Source organism: Falco peregrinus, chromosome 4 (assembly GCF_023634155.1).
Source record: "Falco peregrinus isolate bFalPer1 chromosome 4, bFalPer1.pri, whole genome shotgun sequence".
NCBI classification, from domain to species: Eukaryota; Metazoa; Chordata; class Aves; order Falconiformes; family Falconidae; genus Falco; species Falco peregrinus.
This window is the reverse complement of record NC_073724.1, coordinates 106,790,730-106,811,979: the sequence shown is the minus strand read 5'-3', so window position 1 is coordinate 106,811,979 and position 21,250 is coordinate 106,790,730. Positions and strand designations below refer to the sequence as shown.

The 21,250-nt window shown below is 43.8% G+C and overlaps 1 long non-coding RNA gene across 1 annotated transcript; it reads left to right on the top strand.

Moving 5' to 3' along the window:
* The first annotated feature begins 10,398 nt into the window (after positions 1–10,398).
* LOC129784397 (uncharacterized) lies at positions 10,399–21,189 on the top strand. Its single transcript, XR_008747084.1, has 3 exons — positions 10,399–14,732; positions 17,939–19,953; positions 20,549–21,189. It is a non-coding gene; the product is annotated as an uncharacterized LOC129784397 (long non-coding RNA).
* The last annotated feature ends 61 nt before the right edge of the window (positions 21,190–21,250 follow it).

Here is a 21,250-nt window from a genome sequence, read left to right as displayed (position 1 = left end):
GTATCCAGTATTTAATGTCTCTTAAACAAAAAAGCCAGTGTGTTTTTCCTTCAAAGGAAAAAGATCAAGAAAGCATGTTGAATAAGGAATGTGTAAGTACCAATACATCTGACAAAGCTGCCTAATAGATTTTTTTAATTTATTTTTTTTTGTGGAAAACTCATGATTTGTACTTTTCCCGACATACTCCTCTCTCTAATGCAGAGGTTGTAATAGTGAATGCTGCAGATGTGGGCTGTAACTGGCGGGTATTATTCTCTCTATATGGCAGTGAAGTTGGCCACTCTGACTATAGTATTTTCTATATTAAACTGGCTTGTATTAGAACATGAGAGGCAAAGTAATTTTATTGGATTTTCCTGTCTTTTATTAGGAAGTGATTTTTTTATTTTTTTTTAAAGGGGGGAGGTAGTCAGGAGCAGCCCAAGAGGCTTTTTCTTTGATGTTAATGTGACAACAAAATAGAGCTCCATAAAAATGGTGTCTCACCTAAAATGCCCTTTCTCCTCCTATATATGTTATTTCTGAGCAGCTCTTCCATGTTTTAAATTATTGTATTCACCATCTGTGAGTTTTGCTTGCCTAATACCTAAAGGCTGGGATGACAGCGCCAGATGCTGCCCACCCCCACGGAGAGCAGGCTTCCTGCTCTCTGGAATTCAGATGTCGTCCTGTCTAAGGTCTGTCATGTAATGCAGAAATCACAGTCTGACTCCAAACGTGCTGCCTAACTACTGTGACAGGATGGTTATTGGCAAGCTTGATTTTTTTGAACCTTTCCTATTCAGCTTTCCTCTTTCATTGCTGGGATTTCTGCAGCCAGCTGCCAGCACAGGGGCACAGGGTCCCCCGGCCAGTGCCACCACCAGCTGGAGGACTCCTCACCAGCACTTCAACCTGATGTTAATGGTGAGGTTTTTTTTACCAGCTGACAGGTTTATTCAGTCTGTCACTCACAGTTCCATTGTTAGGTGTGCAAACACCTTGGTCTCAGCTCTCTTGACTGACAAGTGACCCTTTTCAGACCTCGCCAAGCGGCACATCCCTTTCATACCCATCATCCACTGTCGAAAAGTGTGACCCAGAGGCCTTTAGGAGGTTCAGCTGTAATTCTAGACTTCCAAGTTTACAGTTGAAACAAGATACTGTTTATGTATGCGTATGGAAAAAGTCCCAGACCCACACTTTAAGAAATGTCATGATTTAGGTGGTGACACCTCATGGCAAATGGCAGCAACCGTGAGTTGCCTTCTGGTTAGACCAGTGGCCCTCAGCCTGTGTGGTCTGTGGTCTGCAAGGGGCTGTGGGTGTCTCTTTAGCCCAAGAGGTTGCTGGCGGGAGCAAAGCCTGTGTGGGAGCATTACACTTGCTGTACAGGAGAGATGCGGAGTGCTGCTGAGAAGCTTCAGAGCCTACAGAAGGTGATGACGCTGGACTTGTTAAAGCTCCCCTGCTGCTGCAGCCTGTACCCGCCACCACCTTCACCCCTGGCGATTCTAACAGCTGCGTTAAAGCCCTGGGTTTTTAGATTTATATACTCCAGTACGTAAAACTGTGTGACTTCCTTTATGTCTTAATTTTTGTTTTTCACTTAAGACATGACCCTCCTGTTAAAGGTCTTTGCTCCTGTAAACAGCCTTTCAGGACCTGATCATCTTTATGTGGATACAGATTCCTCTAAGAATTAATCTGAATCTGATAAGTACCCATTGATCACTGAGCAATAGCAATTTCTCTTTGCAGCTTATTGGCAAGAATGCTAGAAAACCTGTCACCCAAGCAGTAATACCAGTATCCAAGTTCCTCTCATCTGTGTGTCAGCTGTGGCTTGGAAAAAAGCTGGTTTTACGTGAAAATCCAGAATTGTGGTAAGGTTCAGGTTCCTTACAACCGTAATCTCTGCCAGTGAAGTTTACTGTTGTGATACATGGAATTTGCTTTATCATCACCTTGAAAATAAAATGATGAAGTCTGGTGAGTTCCATGAAAACGGGAAGGAAGAGCTGTACTGCTGTATGAGGCCAGAGTTTTTTAGCTGCTTTTAGAAATGTCTCGTTTCTAACGAAGTGAAGACATCTGGTGGACTTGTCTCTTTGTGGCAAGTGGCTTCACATTTGCTTGCATTTTATTTTTAGTGTCACTAACATCTAAAACAGATGACCATGTTATTGAAGCGAGTGCATCGGTGACAACTGAAACAAAGGAAAAAGATGTTTTTCAAAATGCAATCTAGCTGGGCACGCGCTGCCCTGGATAAAGAGGATGCCCACCCTGTAGTGGCACATCTGACTCTCTGCTCAGCTTTGTTACCATTTTGCAGGAAAGTTGTATGGGAAGATTTTATTTGTGTCCAGGGAGCACTGAAATGTTAATGCTTGCAAAATGCTTTGAGGGTGAAGCATTACTTGAGAGTTTCCTATTAATTCAGTCTCAAACCGTGCTATTTTGGGGGTCTTTTACTGAGTGGCATCACCACACAGGAATGTAATTTTTGCAATGTAGTCTAAGGTCTGCATCTGATTCTGCTAGCTTAAACCCACAAATACACGACAGAAAGGTAATATGTTAGTGCATATCAGATGATAGTTTTCATTTGCACGTGGGCACTCATTAGGAAGGGTGAGCTGTTTCAGGTTAGCCCTCCTCTGCTGCTCACCAGTTCACTTGAATTACTTGTATTTGGTGGACGACAAGAGTGTGCAGTTACCACTGACTGATAAATACTGCACCAGCCTTTCCTTCTCTGAAAGCTTTTGTGCCCAAGTCCTTCTGGTTTTAGCTATTTTTCAGATCCAGAGCTTTATCTGGTCTTCTTTCCACGAAGCCAAAGTAATCTTTTAGGTGTAAAAGTACATTAATTAATTATGAGTGTGAGAGGGAGAAAATCTTGCATTGTTATACATATATACACATAGAGGAATGCTGCAGGCGTTTGCATCTGTATCTATATATAGACTCACTAATTTCCTGCCTAAAGATAACTCAGATTCTCACGAGGATTACAATATTTGTTCTAGGCCCAGAAGAAAAAACCCAAAGTCCCATCCCAGACATAAAAGTCTGCATGGTTGGTGCTTATTTTTAAAATCTTCTGGGTTTTAGGTGTGATGTAGGAGCATTTCAATCAGAAAACCAGAATGAATAATGAGAGGGAATGTGAACACACGTGTTATTCAGCTGTGCTGCCTCTCAAGAAACCAGTCTTGAGTAGCTGTAGCACACCACATATAAGTTAGTTTAGCTTTTGGGGACATAAAGGCACTTTGCACACACAACAAACCCAAAACCAAAGGGGTGGGATAAGAGAAGATGTGTTGCCAGTCACTTCCCTCCTGTGGGAGTGCGTCTTGCTTTTCAGCTGGGACAGGGGGGAGGGTGGCTTCAGGTAACATTTGTCTACACTGAAGTTTACCTTCAGGTTTAATGCATAATCCATGCTATGCATCTTAGTACGTGCACGTTCTGTAGCTGCATAGGCATGTACGTGCATACACAAAGAGATGCGTATGGCTAAGGAGATAGAGAACTGGTATGTTATGGAGCCAAATGTTTCCTCGTGGCAGGTAATGGGCGCCCAATGCAGCTAACTGCCATGTTCCACCGGTACACAGCGCATGCTACGCTACTTGCTCAAGTTACTTTTTTTAAATAGAGATTAAGATGTTTTTGGATTACTTCCCCCTCCCCAGGATCCCATGACGGTTGCTGGGGTTTCTTTTGTTTTTGAAGATTTAAGCTGCCTCCGTGGGTGGGCCTAGACTCTGTTAAAATGTACTAACGTGCGGATTTATTCTGCACTTGAGTATAACTATTTCTGTGCTATGACTTTTGTTGCTAGGTATTTCTTTGGTAGAACAGTAGCGCTGGAATATAAGATGACAAGCTGGTGTCCAGGCATTTGAAGCCGATTCAGGGTGCTTTTTAAGTCAGAAGTCTTTGACCTTAGGTTTTGAATCAGCCCTTTGGACTGCATGCGGTGCTTGCATACGTCCTAGTCTGCTACTTGAACAAATTTTTATATCCCATAATAGGCAAACTAAGTGCTCTAACTGCTTCTAGCACTGACTCCAGTGGCCACTCTCTTAGGCTTTTCTTTTTCTTTTTTTTTTCTCTTTTTTTCCATTGTGTCATCTGTAAAAATGTATGATATACTCTCCGTGTTATTCAGATACTCAGATCTCAGTGAGGGTGTGAGGGTGTTTGCATTTTATGGGTTTACATGTGTTAATAAATTTGCATATATTTGTGAATTGTATTTAGAAATACACAAAATTTGGAGGGGCTCTGAGTGTGCTATAAGACAAGATCAGACAGAGGACTGTTTGGAGAAAAAATGGAGGTGAACCAATACAGACAGATACCCAAGTGTGTACTCAGAAATAGTCAGCTACAGGAATTACAGGTTAGGACCTGGTAGCTCAGCAGATATTGTGGCTCAGGAGAACAACACAGAATTGATTTATCTGTCAGGTTTTTGCTGTAATAAAAATGCATATGCTGTCATGAGATGCACAAATGCAAATAAAACAGACACAAGGCTATGCTGGTTCATATTGGTGAGCAGCTGGAGTGCTGGTCAGCCTTTTGGGTGTGAAGCATTTGATGAAAGACATGGACTGAAAATGGCTCAGAGGAAAGTAGTGATGATAAGGAAAATGTGAGAGAGGATGATTACAGTAGTTGGGCCGTTTGCCTAGAGAAAAGCTGATTAAATGGTTGAAGATGATCTTCAAGTAAAAAGCAACCGCTGCTATGAATCTATTATCCACCAAGCATAGGATGTGAAGCCATCGGTTACACTGTGGTGAGATGAACTTTAGGTTAGGAAAACCTGCTCTTTTGGGTGTCTTGCTGGGGTGCCTGAGGTGGCTGTAGTTGCTCTGTCACGGGAGAATTCAAAGAACATGTTAGATGAGCATCTCTCAGAAATGTGGTAGAGCTGAACCAGCCTCGGGGTGGTTAAGCGATCTGGCTGACCTCCGAGGTCCGCTCCCCAGCACCATCTCGAAGAACAGGGACCACTGTTAGAGCTCAAGCGCTAGGTTAGAAAATGCAGGTTCCCAGAGCTTCAGACCAGCTGGCCTCTTCCATCTTTGACTCAGCTGGTAACCACTGTTGTTCCTGTGATTTGTTGTTGGCTAAGGTAAACACCTCAGAAAGGTGCAGTTTTGAGTGGCACTTCATCTGGCAATTCCTTACAGTGGACAATCACACTGTAAAGATGTGTAAAAATAGGGGGGTGGGGTGGTGGTGGAACTTACTTGCTATTTACGTTTGTCCAGTTTGGGTTTCCAAACACTGGTTCTTTCTCTGCTTAAGAAGTCTTTTAGCACCTGCTCTTTTTTTCTATTGAAAATATTTACATGTTTTAATTAAGCTCAGCTGCTTTAATAAACTGGACAAAATGCTTCCACCATGGTAAAGGGCACTTTAGTGCTATCTGTCTTCTAACTAAACATACTGCATGCGTTCAATTTGTCTGTGAATTAACCCAGCTAGTTGAGTTTGAGTGGGGCCAAGATACAATAGATTGAGCACAGCTCCCACTTAGTAGGAGAAAAACCTCCTGCGGAGAAGTAAAATCATCCTGAAAATCATCCAGCCTTTGTGGAAAAGATGTATTTTTGGCTGAAACTCTAAGGGAACTACTGATGAGCTTGAAGCTAAGCCCAGATACCAGTGTTGGCAAAAACAAAAGCATCAAACTGGGTAAGAGGGGAAAAAATCCAGCAGAAGTGTGTGGTCTTTTCTGATGGAACAGTCTTGCACGTTCTCTGGTGCAGAGCAGTGTGGTAAAAATGATGGCCTGCAGACTTCTACATCATTTGTTTACTGGTATATATTTCCTTTAAGGCAGTGGGATATTTCCCACCCCCTTCACCTCAAAACTTTCTCTTTATGATACTTTTTTTTTTTTTTTCCCCCCTACTGAGGAAGGTCTTCCTTGTAGTTGACTTTCTGCTGTTCGCAATTCTGCCCTTGACTAAATAAGCTTCACGAGACTTGAAAGAGAATTTTTTTTTTTTTAATATAGACCTGTTTGGGAGTCTGGAGCAATTTCAGTAGGTTAAGATGAAATGCTCCGTGTTTGGCTCAGGATCATTAAATAATTCATGGCACTTACTGCCAAGCAAGGACTATTTCATATGCTGTTTTCCTGGCTAAATTCCAACCTGGCTAATTCGTGTGCCCACCTAAATTCCTCCTGCGTGTTTGAATAAAGGAGATGATAGTCTTCACTTGCCCCTTTAAAACGCTTGTGCCCCATCTGGCTCGTGCAGCCTGCCTTCCACAGGTGCCTGTTTCATGGGTGGGTAGGCGATAACTCCTATTATGTAAAATACTTGGGGCTCTCTCAGGATGAAAGGTGCTGAATGTATGCAAGTCATTTATTATTTTGCTCAGAGCCTGCCAGTTCTGCCTGAGCTGGAGACATGCACGACCTGTTCTGACTTTTCCAAAACAGGTTTTAATGTGCACTAAACCCATTTGCCAGCACTGCTGCTTTTGTTTCTAAATATACCCTGTTGCACAGCTGATTAGGGAGAAAGGAAGCAGTGTATCTTGAAACTCTCAGGAGACAGCCCCTCCCTCAAGATGTACTTTAGTGACCTAAATGTACAGCGAACAACACGCGAGAGGTGGAGTTTCAAGCCTGGGCATGCCAGTTTAGGTGATACCATCAAAGCGTTTGTCATTTCCTTTAGAAGTTCACTAGCATTATTTTTTCCCCTCACATGTTGTGTGGGTTTTGTTTGTTGGTTTGTTTTGTTTTTTTTTTTAAATGCAGACAAGAGAGCATTGGTACTTCTCTCTGCCCTGCATCGAAGAGGTGGGACTTTCAAGATTTGGGGATCAGCAACATCAGCGCTGGAGTAGGTGAAGTGTTTTGGTGAGCTTAAACTAGAGCTTTGGAGCTAGGAGTGGGTTTTGTTTGACTCCTTTATCATTTTGGCAAATACTTTGGGAAGTATGGTCTCTCTCTCTTCTATTTTTGGTTAGAGGGATGGGAACACTTTGTTCCTTTCAAGTAGTATTTGAGTCCAGTTAGGAGAGAACTCCTCCGCAGGCTTGTGCCTTCTACCTTGCACCAAAGACAACACACCACCTTTCTGAGGTTATTAACTGTGCGATACCCAGCCTGCGTCTCGTGCCAGCAATCAAGATGCCCGATCTACAAAATGCACCGATTCTCTTGATTCCTTGGTACGGAAAACAAGAGATTAAAATATAGTCATTTTATACAAGCAAGCTTTTCTCGTTTGCTTTGCGTGGAAAGGCGAACAGCAAAACCAGGAATTTGGTGCTTCTGACTGGTGAAGCGGTCACTAGTGAGTGGATGGGTAGGGGTCCCGCGCAGAAGCACAAGCTAGACCCTGAACTGTAACACAGCAGAGACTCTTGGCAAACCTCCTCCCTTCACGTGCTTCACCTGTGAAATGGGTATTGTTAATTTGCCACTATGAAGATAACTTGATTTCTCAAGTCATTTCAAAGTTTCTTTCCCTTTGCAAGCTAACAAGTTATTCTTGAAAGGCATCCACCAAAAAAAAAAAAACAACCAAAAACAAACAAAAAAACAATACAAAACAACAAAAAAACCTCAAACCAAACCAAAAAAACCCTAGGGTTAAGAACTACCCAAACATTTCCTGAAAATATGAAAACTGGACCCCAGAAAGGCTTCCTTAGGAGTCAAGGTACTCTTGGCCTCCTGCTCTCCAGAGGTATTTCAAGTGCCTTCTCTGGAGCCTAGCTTGTCAACTGCGTCCCCTTGGTAGGCTTGGCGATGCTCGCATCTGCCCCGAAACTCTGGCGTGCCAGAAACCGCCCCAGCAAGCCTAGTGTGTCTCCTTTCTTACCAGAAGCTGCTGGGACTCTGTGGTGCTTTAGACGCTGCACAGCTTTTTCTACAAAAAAGCAGAAGCAGAATGCTACTTAGTCAAATCACAGATACAGAAATTAATTATTGCAGGTAGTACAGACCCTGGAAATTTCTCCCTGGGATGCTCTTCAACTGTATTCACTGTTCAGTATAAACCTGCTAATGCTATACTGTCTAGCAAGATGAGGGAAACAGAAATCTGTAGTCAGACTCAGTATTGGAAAAAATGGTTGCCAAGGTGTAAGTAAGCATGCAGGCATCCCCAGTACAATTACTGCAATGAGAGCACAGTCATTCATCTGTTATTTCCCATGAATTTTACTAATCCTGTAAAGCTACCTTAAAATGTTTTTGCCAAAAGGTAAATTGCTTGATTCATCCATTCAGTAGCTATTAGGAGTCTCTACATCATTTACAAAAAAAAAAAATCATTACGTGACCTTTGCCGTGATTCTTTAGTGGAGGGTGTGATGGCCAGGTGTCAGAAATGTATATAAATCCCATTCCCAGGGTGTCGTTCAATTATCAAACCTGACCACAGTTAAAAGTTCAGGAACACTGAATTAAGTGCATCCTTCCAGAATGTGGATAGATAAAAGCAAGCACAGAGCCAGCTAATCCAGCACCCTTTTGGATAGCTGTTGCTACGCTGTAAACTGCAAATTAATAATACAATTGTTGATTTAGGTCCCATTTTTTTCTTCTCTCTGGGGGAAAAAAATTACTTTGAAGCACAGCTGAGGGGGCAGTAGGAGGTGCATCCTCTAAAAGTTATTTCTCCATTTAGCTGGAATTTTTTCCCCCAATTTACAGTAGTAGTTCATTTAAAGCTATTACTTTCAAATTGTTCCTTGGTTTTGGCTTTAAATAATGTAATAGAATAGCTGAAGTTGATACCAGCAGAGCCACCCCCCAGCTGACCCTGAGCTGTCCCCCTGCCACTGCAGGCCATGGGGTTTTGTGTGACTGAATGAATCACCCTAATCCTAAACATGCAAATTATTCTTGTCTGCTACAGTTTTAAATAAGCTTGGAGCTCTGCACAACATAATTAAGTGACAGGGAACTCTGAACATTGCTTCCAGCCTCAAGTAAATCACAGATCTGCGTATGGGACCTCCAACAAACTAAATCCAGCTTGTTTAAAATGTTTAAATACTTCCACATTTTTAACCTTCCCTTTGCAGTGTGAATTCCACCTTGGCGTTCAAAGATCTGGGAAGAACTGCCAAGGGGATCACAATAAATGAACAGTCTACAAATCACAACTGGTTTTTTTTGTGCTTTTTGGCCCTTTCCATTTTCTTCTGGCCTAACTTTAGTACTTTTTTCAAACCGAAGGAGTCTGAAATGGACGCAGCCAGTCCTATCTGAAGCAGTAGTAGTCTTTCCCCTCCTCCTCCCAAACAGAATGGCCTCCTCAACCCACCTTTATGGAAAACTGAGATAAATAAAAACTCTCCCAGGAAAGAAGAAAATACTTGACAACTAATTTTTAAAGAGATGCAGTTTACACAAGCTGCTTCCATAAAAAAGAAAAAGGAAATGTATCCTACTTAGAGTTAGCTAATGCATGCACCAAACCATGGACCCCAAGGTGAGTAAGCTGACCCCAACAGCAATTCAGAAACTTCGGGGCTTTTCAGAGGAATATTGCTAGCAGCCACACTAATTTTGAAAAGGTAGTAGATCAAAATGGACCCAGAATGTACAACCTGAATATCTTCTTGCTGTTGTTTTGAAAACCAGAAGAGATTCTCATCAAAGATTACATTTATTTATATGCTTGAATTATACTTTTACCAAGTGTGAAGTGAATGGCAGAATAATTTTCTTGGGTTTGTTTTAAAATTTTGTTATTCAACCAAAAATCTCTTATGCAGATCAGTGTTCAACTTTTGAACTGATGTCTTAAATTGAAGAATTTGCTTTGTCCTCAGTCCTTTGCCTCCTAAAAAATAATCCAGCCATAGTAGTCAATTGGGAATGTCCATTTCTAAATGCTTAATTGCTTCATAAATGCCCAATGTTAAACATTTGTAAAGGCCAGAATCTCAAACAGAAGAAAACATATAGATAAAACAAAAAAAAAATCCCCAGCTCAGTATAAATCCGAATTGCGTTTATGATCCTGAAATAACTTTTTAAAGAGTCAGAGCAAAGCAGGGTATTTTTAGCTTAAGATTTCCTGGATCTTAATATATTTTATTTCTGTTAAATTTAACTTTCGCTTCATTATTTTTAGGTTGTGTTTGCTTTGGAATGATCCTAGCATCCTAAGCTATTTTTATTTTGTTCACGGTGCATATTTATTAAGTTAATGTTGTTACTTTAGCTTTTTTTTTGCTTTTTATGTTGATTTCATGCCATCAGTGTTGAAACAGCAAAAGGGCGTCATTTGTAGTCATAAAAAGAAAAACATCAGCCGCCTTCTTCTAGGTCAATCAATATTTTTTTTGTATGATAGATTAACCAGATCCTTGGTAACTGTATTTTGTTCTGCAGTAGTAAATAAAGAAGAAATCTCTCTGGCGGCTTAAACTGGATCTTCAGCTGCTGCATCCCCAGAAGTGGGCTCAGTTTCCTCCTTCCCTCCCCCTATTCACTTGTATATGAAGAAGGAGGGAATGAACCGCTGGAGGCACGAGGAGATCTGCTCCCCTCCCAGCTCCCAGGCAAACCACTGCCTGCCTAGATACAACGGGGAGAAAAAGCCTTTGAAAGCACCTTGGAAGGAGGGCGACATGCATTAAGGAGTAATCTTGCTCCATGGCAATGAGTCGAGGCTGAGATGCCATGAAGAGTTACTGTGCTTGGTGTTGCTGCAGATGCACGCTGAGGGGAAGCTGCAGAGCCCTTGCCTTCAGGTGGTGTATTTGCAGTGGGACCTTCAGCTCTTGCCTATGTGACATGCTCGTTGCAGCTCTCATTGGACACCATGTCACCTACTAAACCCCCGAGTGAAAGAGAAAGGCTCAAGAGGTGATAAGGTCCTCTGTCAGCCTCCAGAGAGGCTGTTGCTGGGTGTGACTCAGTGCATCCCAACAGCCTCATCTCCCTGTGCAAATCTGCAGGAGACCTTGAAAAGTTTCCATAGTTTTTGATATATTTCTAAAAAACATTGCCCCGGTCATCACAAGAGACGTGACAGCTCCATTTAAAACTAAACAAAGAAGATTTGAAGTATGAAAAATCATATTGACTAAAACTTTGGCACTCAGACAGCACTTGGGACTTGAATGGAATTGAAAAATAAATAAATTCAGCACTGTGTAGGCAAAGAAAGCCTTACCTCAGGATTATTTGCTTTATAATTTGTCCCACACAAAGAGCTATGTTAAGATTGCCAAACTAGAAGTCATGGGAATGACAGATTGAAGGCTGCCAGGCAATCCTACCCTGCCTTCTCATATACATTATTTATGCTTATTCATTGTAATATAGTCTTCAAATAAATATGTGTGCAAATTATCTTCCCTGCAGAAGCACATAATGAAAATACCCAGTGAATGAGCAACCAACCTATACTACGTAAAAGGAGCTTGAAGCCAATATTAATTTTTGAAATCTGGTGTTACTTCAGATTTTCTTGTTTCAGTACACGTTAAAACAATTTTTGGTTTTTCTATTGTAAAACTTTGAAAACAACTGTTCAAGAGCAACTGAAAAATATCTATAACTTTGCACACTGTGTTTTTGTTTCTGAATTTTGTTTCACTCTTAAACACATTTTTTTCTCCCCTGGGAACATCTCCGCTTCCTGGAGCAAAGCTCTGCCCAGGCAGGTACCCCATCGCCAGCGGTGGCCAACAGCAGAGAGGTTGCAAGCACAGGAAAATGCACATGTATACATATCTGCTTGACGTCTAGAGTATAGAATTATTACCAGAGACTGCAGTCTGTGAGTATGGTGTAGAAGCCCTGAATATTCTCCTGCCAGCTGGTAAGCATTTCAGTATTGACTACGTCATGTGGCAGTTACACAGATCTTTGCCTAATTAACTGTTGTGCAAAGAGCCATTGCATCTTGTCTTGAGCCTGGTCCCTGCTAATTTAATTTGATGTCATCTGATTTTTGTAAAGGAAGAGAGGCTGGGGGATATTTTCTTGTTCACTTTCTTCCTATTTATATTTCATCATTTTCTCCTCAGTCCTCCCTATTTTTGAGATGAAAAGCTGTAGCTTGCTCAAGTACTTCCTGTGTGAAATTCATCCAAAACCTGCATGCCCTTGTAGCCCGTCTTGGAGCCTTTCCATTTCTATACTATCATTTTCAATAGAGAAAAGTGCCCAGAGATTTCCAGACATGAGCCCACCCTGGGTTTCTCCAGTGCATAATGGTGGTGTCTCCTCCGTTCTCCAGTCTCTGTAACCTTCAACCCATTCTGGTCAAGCTGATGAAGCTGGAACGTACTGACTATAGCAAAAGACATCACTTAAATGTATTCTAAATGACACTTGCACTATCTAGGAGCAAGGATGGCAATGCTGGAAAAATATTTCCTGGAACTTTCCCTTATTCCTGCTTTTCATTAATGCTTACCACCCTGGCATTTCTGTGCCTACTGTGTTACAAACTTTTTTCTACACCATGCATTGAGATCCAAGCTCTTACCCCTAGGTGGTGGGGTGGGGTGGTATGTTATGGTACAGTATGGTCTGGTACAGTACGGTATGATATGGTATGGTATGGTATTGTTGTGTGCTGATGGCAGCCAAGGGTGTTGCTGCTGAGCCAGCCCTCACCGGGGCAAGCTCACAACGCAGGACACTCCCCTAGAAACTTGAAATGCTGTTTTGAAGGAAAAAAAAAGATCATTGCTGTGCATGAATTAAGAAATAAGGGTAAATATGCAATGTTGTTTGGGGTGCAATCATCTCAGTAAACTTTCTAAGTCAATAAGGGGTCTCTAAGCTGAGCTTATCCTTGTCTCCACTTAACTTAGAGTGATTAGAGAGATAATGGGGCTTTGGGGCAGTCAAAGTAAATTCCTAAACTGAGTCAGACCAACAGGGCCCTAGCAGCGTCCATTTGTCACCATTCCCTGTAAAAGAAACTGGTGCTGGCTTGGTTGGATGCAGTTGTCTAAGGCCAGCTGGGAGGAACCTCAACCCTCAGGACCAAGTTGACTCTATCCAGAAAAGACAAGAAAGGTTGTACTGTTTTGCTGGTGAGGTCTCTGCATCCAGCTTCTCTCGCATGGAGAGGAGGCGGCAGCTGGAGAAGGTGTTCAGGATGACACTGAAAACTACACCTTGTTGACTTGGCCAGCAGCAGGGATGAGGGAATAGTCATTTGGGATGATACAGATAAATCTGAAGGTGAGGAGGGTCATTGGTGGTGTGAGGGTGTAGAGGCTACAGAATAATGAGGTTTAATGCAAGAGCTAGAAGGGTTCCAGGGTGCTGTCGCTGGGGCTCAGCTGTCAGGAGGATGCTGGGATGTTCAGATGGTGCTCGGACCAAGAAGCCTGAGGGGCAGCGGTCACTGGTGGCAACGTCATTGGGAAGATGCTGAGGTGCAGAACAAGGACATGCTGGCATGACTAAGGCAGAGGTTTAGTTTTACGGTGATTTTTTTTATGGGGTGAGGAGCTGGTGGGAGTGTGAGGGGAGACTGGCAGTTGACTTGGCTGGGGAAGAGAGAGATCATTAGGACATATGAGTAAGGATACAGTTTATGGCCATTGCTTCTTGCCTTTCTTCAAGCTCCTCTTCCATAACTGCTCTGTGTTATGCTTCAGGGCCTGCAGCAACACATGGTATTAGGGCCTTTTGTCATCTCTCTGCAGCCCAGCCTGGCAACAGCTGCTCTTTCTTCCTCCCCAGGCTGCAAGGAAGGGAGCACAAGCAGCTAGTCTGGCTGTGCACCACATCTCACTTATCTCCTCCACAGCATCAGGGAACAGTGTGCATGACAGATGGCAGAGAAGTCTGCCTTGATCCCATGCTGAGGTGCTCCACCAAGGATAAGCACTAATGTATCTCCTTGGTGGAGAATTGAAGCCTTAGACCTAACCAGGGCACAGCAGTAACAGGCTTTCAGCCAGTGCAGGACGTCCCTGTGAGCAGGAAGAACCTCACGTGCCAGTCGACTTCCAGATTTCTGCTTATAAAGGAGGAAGCGGGTGACCTTAGCTCGGCTCTGGGCTCTGGAAAGGACATGGTAGCTATCACCAAGATGTTTTCTTCCCCCTCCCTTACGTTCTCCTCCCTCCTCCTCCTGACCACACTGATCCTCTTGTCCCACCAGTCATCCTGCCCCAGCTCCTGGGCACTACTTTGGAGCGCTAGCATTTACCTTTCCAGCTCCTTATGTCATCACAGTTTTATTCTCACTGGTTTGTAATCCAAGTGCCTTTTTACCTTGCTACCTCAGCCCCAGTTCCCTGCTCACATCCAGCTCCAGCCCTGGGGCTCCCAGCGCAGCTGCAGCCTGGGTGCCCAGAGGCAGCAGCACTGGGCACAAGCAGCATCCAGCTCTGCTGCCTGCTGGGGACAATCCTGCCAGGAGCTGGAAGCTGGCAGGGGACACAGCGTGCCCTGTGCTGACACAACCCTCTGCAAATTCATCTGCCAAGCTGACAAGTCTCTGCTAAAGTATGTGAGCTGAGACTTCTTAAAAACACATTTATAATTTGGCTACATCTTCTGGCATCGGGGTGACCTCCCCTTTCTTTTGCCAAATTTCAAGCTCTTGCTCAAATAAATGGTTGCCTAATCTTGCCCTGAAAACCACAGAACCATTTTTACTGAAACTGCCCTCCCCTTTTCTCCTCTGAAAAGAAAATGGAGGGGGAAAGAATCAGCCCCAGGCCAAGACTTGGCAGAAGACGTTTCAGCCTGGGTGAGTAACATCTAACAAACTTAGCAGCAACTGAAAGCAGGAGCTTGTAACGAGAACTGTCAGGCAGTGGTAATTACAAGCAGTGCTACCAACTCTATCTGCAATGTGCATCACCCAGAAAAGGAGGGAAGTGCATAAATGGTAAAGATAATTTTACATAACCTGAAGAATTGGATGCATGCCTTGGGGTGTCTGTTTCTCATCTTACTTCATCTATCGTTAGCTTCCCTTCGTTGCTTCTTGCAGTTGTGCTCTTCCTCCTCTGCAGTTCCTGCCATCTGGAACAGTGTTCTTGTATTCTTCTATGAACTCTCTAATGTCAGCTTTCAGTTCAATTCATATCTGGGATCCCTTGTCTTTTGCTCTTGTTTTTCTCCTCATTCTGCTAATACTCATCTCTGAAATGGTTTACTCAACTCAGCTGAGAATACTTGGGGTTTGTTTTAAAAAGGATCATAAAATCCTGAAGGATTATGTGATCCTGTATACATTAACATTTATAATACTGACTTTCACTGGGCAATTTATGTAAAGCTATTTCCTGATCATGAACCATTCTTTAAATTAGAATAAGGCAAAAAATCAGTGGGGAAAAGCCATGGACATCTTAGATTAGATGAGCTCAGTCTTAAAAAGACACCTTTAGTGGAACCTAGTCTGTTCCCAAAATCAGAAATATTAATAGATGCTTCATTTCACTCACTGCCTATTTTTTAAACTGCTGATGCTGTGAAAAATCTCCATGGGAAAAGCAAGGAGAAAGTATTAATTTGATTTAGCACAGGAGTGAGTTTCAGATAAAGCCAACAAAAACCCCTGGTAGTCTATAACCCCTATCTGTGGACACCGTTTGCATCTCATTTATTTAATTTTCAGATACAAACTGAACAATAAGCCAATAAATACGAGTGGCATACTGAGGAGAGTATGCTGCTCGCCAGCCACACAGGAGAAACTAGCCACAGGTCAACTTGCTTGGCCAGCTCTTGCTTGGATTCACGGAGGGTTAAAATTCTGCCCAGTTAGTTGTAGGAAGGATTCAGCTTTTTCACAGCTGTAAATCCAGGAGACAGGTTTGTTATCTGATCTGGTATCTTGCATAACACAGGCTATGGGGCTTCCCTGGATTGATGTTTACTCAAATAGACTATAATCTCCTTAAAAAAGCAACACCCAGGCACAATTTTATGGTAGCTCTAGGTACTTCACACATTGATCCCCCAGTTATGAGTCCCCAGGTTTTGCATGTGTAATGCTTTCAGGTTAACTATGGGTGTAACCTGTGAGCACTTAAAGTTACATAAATAGTTGGCACCTTCTTAATGGTGATATAGCTCTGTGAGGTGGAGTTACCCAGCTGCTAGGTAACACCAGCAGTTTAATCACGGTCATACTAAGGGACATTTCTTTTACCCAACAGGAAAACTTTTTCCTCTCTGGGACCAGAACTGTTTGTTCTACCAGCAGCAGATGTTAAAAAGGAACATTTGTTTTGAAAATAGTATATTACATTTCAATAGCAGGCTCGTTTACATAATTTGATGTTAAACTAATTTACAACCTACTTATCGATGCAATTACCTGTGTTTTCTATTAAAACTCTTCCCACCAACTTGGAGCAAATGGAGCATGCTGCACTGAAGAGGTGTTTGCCTTTGCACAGCTGTTGAATCCTGCCCCAGAGATGACGTTTACAGACGTCGAGACAGAACAATGAGAATTATGGGAAAATCACATTTTTCTTTATTTATGAGTTTTATGGTTCAAAATTTTCCTTACATGCTTTACCAGAAAGGTCATTCACTGTCTTCTGGAGAAGGTGCACATAATCGGGGGATTTGGTAGGGGGCACCATGGACCAGAGGGACGTAGCCTGGTAGGATGATGTGATGCCTGTGGGGAGCTGTTGCCTGGGTCTCACCCTGTTTCCTTTCCATGCCTGTTTTCTGTTACCCAGTTATTGGATGGTGCTTGTGAAGAACAAGCTCAGAGGGAGAATGGTTAATGGCTTGTTGTGCCTCCTGCAGAGGATCAGAGCCCAGAGAAGGCCAGGAGGGGACAGGGGGAGAAGCCAGTCCTCAGGGGCAGGGAAGGGGCAGGGAGACAGTGGATGCTGCTGAGCCAGCCAGGTTTAGCTCTCCAGGCTGCATTTCCATCGAAATTCAGCTAGGAATTAAAACACGTTGCTAAATCTCCGAACTGCAGTAGGTAAGTCAGCCTGAGGGCTTGAGCAAGCCACGTGGCAAGAGGTGTAAGAAAGGCAAGGAATAAACTGTACAGCTGTGCTTTTTAAAGCCTTCGTACTCCTAGTATGAAAATCATAGCACAAACTCTTTGGTTTCCTTAATGTCATCGCCACAGCTGGGCGAGCTGGAACAATATCTTCATTGTCTTCAAATGCATACGTGGTCCTCGGTTTCTGTATCCCTTTTCCCATTACTGTGAGGTACTGGGACAGCTGTGGGGTGGTACAAGCTCTCCTTTAATCAGATGTGTTCTCAGGGAGGGCTGGGAATTGCAAGGTCACAGACGCTAGCTTGTGAAACTGCTGAATGAATCTGGCAGGAGCAGGTCTGTTTACACAGCAAGCTGGTACACAAACAGCTGGGCAACGCAGAATGAGGAGAGACAAAACGCAGATGCTCTGCTGCAGCCAGAACCAAGATCAAATATACTTTCTAAACAAGCGCAGTAATAGATCTCCCAGATGTTGAGAACCAGATGTAAGATGATTTATGTACTTACAAATTGAATGTTGCAGAGCTGGACTTTAAGGAGCTTCCCATGTGCAATGAAAGCTAGATCCCACACTAGGCACCCACCTTCGCTGTACGCAACATTTAGGACTCGGATGATCTCAAAGGGATCTAAAATGCCGACATGTAGAGCAAAAGCCACCCAATACTAAACTGTTTTGTTGGAAGCTACTTGGAACGAACCAGCAAGAAGTTCTAGGGACAAGCATAGATTAAAACTTTGCCTTTCAGGGGTTTAATTGCCTTGCTTTACTTAGTCCATAGCTCAGGGGCTTCCCTTGAGCCCAGCTGTCTTTGAAGTTAATTTCTTCCTGGAAGAAAGGCTCAAGCTTATTTTAGAAGAGAGAAGGTGGTTGAGGTGGTCATGATAGGGCATATTGCATAGGATCTAACACGCTTATTCCATATCCCTGATGATTTTGAGTAATTTCTGTGTCCCCCTGTGTCCAGGTCTCCAGTCTCATCATTTGTAGAGTGCCCACAAGCAAGCAAGAAGCTGTGCTCTTGTGACTGCAAATCGGTGTCATCAGCTGAAGAAGGTGACCCAGCTCTGCCATCTGGGCCATCATACTGGCCCACCTGACCTAGTAGCCTGCTGCGCAGCTCATACACCCAGGATGTGGAAGACCTGTTGTGAATTCCCTCCTTACTTTGAAGAGTTAAACGAGTACAACCAACATGTCTGGGTTATAGATAACTTGGAATATGCCACAATTTGCCGATCTTCCTATAGATGCTTGGACTATCAAGCAGCCAAGGATTATAGAGTGCTGGGGCTGAAGACGTGAGTGCCTCCTATGGTGTGGGACAGTGGCAAGTAGGTAGGAGTGGATTTTCCTCCAACAAACCAGGTTAACAAGGAAAACAGTCAGGCTGCTTCTTGCTTTCTTTAGACTCGTGACTAGTTTTTTTGGCTGCATTATTTTGGACATAGGTGCTCAGTTGTCTTATGAACAGCTTAGAAATCTACTGCCAGACCTGGCTCTGAGAGTTCGCTTGACCTTCAGAAGGTGTGGGTAGGATGAAGGAGGAGAAGTACACAACAAAGGTTAGCAATAACTAGGACTTGTAGCCTTTGAATCTGAAGGGTACGTTTTTCTCCATTCAAAGCTGAGAGGACCTGAGACATCAGCACTCTCATATGCTTCTATTTTAAGCAGGCTGTATGTGATAAGCAAGCAGCAAGCATGCTGTTAAATGTGGAATTTAGAATCATAGAATCATTTAGGTTGGAAAAGACCTTTGAGATCATCCAGTCCAACCATTAACCCAGCACTGCCAAATCCACCACTAAACCACATCCCTAAGCACCATGTCTACACATCTTTTAAATACCTCCAGGGACGGTGACTCAACCACTTCCCTGGGCAGCCTGTTCCAATGCTTGGTAATCCTTTCGGTGATGAGATTTTTCCTAATATCCAATCTAAACCTCCCCTGGCACAACTTGAGGCTACTTCCTCTTGTCCTAGCACTTGTTACCTGGGAGAAGAGACGGACCCCCACCTGCCTACAGCCTCCTGTCAGGTAGTTGTAGAGAGCAATAACGTTCCCCCTGAGCATCCTTTCCTCCAGGCTGAACACCCCCAGTTCCCTCAGCTGCTCCCCATCAGACTTGTGCTCCAGACCCTTCACCAGCTCCGTTGCCCTTCCCTGGACACCTTCCAGCACCTTTGTGTCCTTCTTGCAGTGAGAGGCTCAGAACTGAACACAGGATTCGAGGTGCAGCCTCACCAGTGCCCAGTACAGGGGGCGATCACTGCCCTTGTCCTGCTGGCCACACTGTTTCTGATACAAGCCAGGATGCTGTTGGCCTTCTTGGCCACCTGGGCACACGGCTGGCTCATGTTCAGCTGCCTGTCGACCAACACTTCTAGGTCCTTTCCCACCAGGCAGCTTTCCAGCTGCTTTTCCCCAAGCCCATAGCGTCGTGGGGTTGTTGTGACCCAAGTGCAGGACCATCTTGTTTAACCTTGGCCCATCGATCCAGCCTGTCCAGACCCCTCTGCAGGGATTCTTCCTACCCAGAAGCAGATCAACACTCCTGTCCAACCTGATGCCATCAGCAAGCTTACTGAGGGTGCACACGATCCCCTCGTCCAGATCATTGACTTGCAGAAAGGGTGCGGGTAGTCTGCCCTGTGCTGGTTCTAGGAGAGCCCTGTTGGCTGCAGCAGAGTGGTCGGGTATCCCAAAAGACACTCTCACTCGCCAGTCATTCAAGTGTTAACTTTTTATAGGATGTATTTCAGGAGCATTGCCACTCCTTGCCTCCCACACCAGCTTGCAGATCCCCTCTTGGAAAGGAGCCACCTCTGCCTGCTTTCCACCAACTCGGTGGAGGAGGACACTGAGACCCCATGCACACGCATGCTGTGGTGGTGGTGGCGGTCCTGCTGTGAAGCTACTGCGAAAGCACAAGTGACCTGTGGTTTCATTTTCTGCCGGGCTTATCTCAGGCAATGGTAAATGCTTCAGTAAAGAGACAGCGGGTGCATTTGTGGAGTAGCACAAAGGGTGCTCTAGTCTGTAATGTAATCCAAAGAATAGATCCACAACAGATAAGTCACAGGAGACAGAGCTGGCCAAAGCTTTTGGCAGAAGTGTGCCAGTAAAGTGTAGATAATGAGGGGGGAGGTGGGGGGGTGAGTGCACTTTTATCTAATTCAACAAACTATCTTATCTGGTGCCAGGGGAAAGCAGTTCTTAGGTAGCTCCAGCTGCTGCATGTCTTCATATATCTTCTGTGAACAGCATTAAAAGCCGCCCAAGGCCAGCCACCCACAAGGGTTACTGGCCAAAAGCCCCACAGAACAGTTGGGGTATAAGAAACAATTTGAAACAGCACATTAAGGGGTTTTTCCCCTGTGATTTAGCGAACAACCCACTCCATTACCTAACAGCACATTGATTTCAGGGGTGGCACAGAACTCGCAGAAAATGCTGAGAAGGGTCTGAGCTCTTTCTGAGGCATCTGAAATTTTGTATCACGGATTAGAGATTTTGTTTGGGTTTATGTTACAGTTATATTTATTACAGCTATTACGTTTGTATTTACAGATCTAATGCTTTCTGGAGTGACTTTCCAGACTCCAGAACCACGCCTGGTGTAACAAAAAAGCCCGATTTGGTGACGAGGTGTATGAAAGCTTCCCAAGATACCCGTCAGTAGGAAGAACACAGGTGAGGCTGAGGCACCGCTCGCCCCCCCCCCCCCCCCCGCCCCCAACCAGTGTCAAAACCGAACTTTTTTTCCCTTATTCGTCCACTCGGTGGTGCTAACACACCACCAGCCCCTTCCTGACATTTCTCCCTGCTGTGTCAGGCGGAGGATGGCCGTGCTCCTCGGGGATGCTCAGGTCATCGCTTTAAAAAGTCACCTCTACGAACCCAACAGCCAGGAAGCCTAATTAGCTCCCTGCGCCCATGCTTTGCACCCTGGTGCTTAGTTTCCAATGGAACAGATATAAGAAACACAAAAGACTCATCATGCCTAATTAGATAGGAAGAGATTAGCAAACTCACGATCTTTTTCTCTAATAATTTGGGATTCCATGTTGTCTTTAGAGGAAAAGCAAATGGAATACTGTCATTACGAGAACTACTCTTGTTTTTTTTTAAAAAAAGTGTTGACCGGTAAGAATTGATGCTGCTAGGCAAATTTTGTGGGGAAAATCACTTTTTATTTATCAACTGATACAAGAAAGATGGGTGAAAAAAATAGTTTAATCTGCAATGCATAACTCTCTTCAGGTTCAGTTA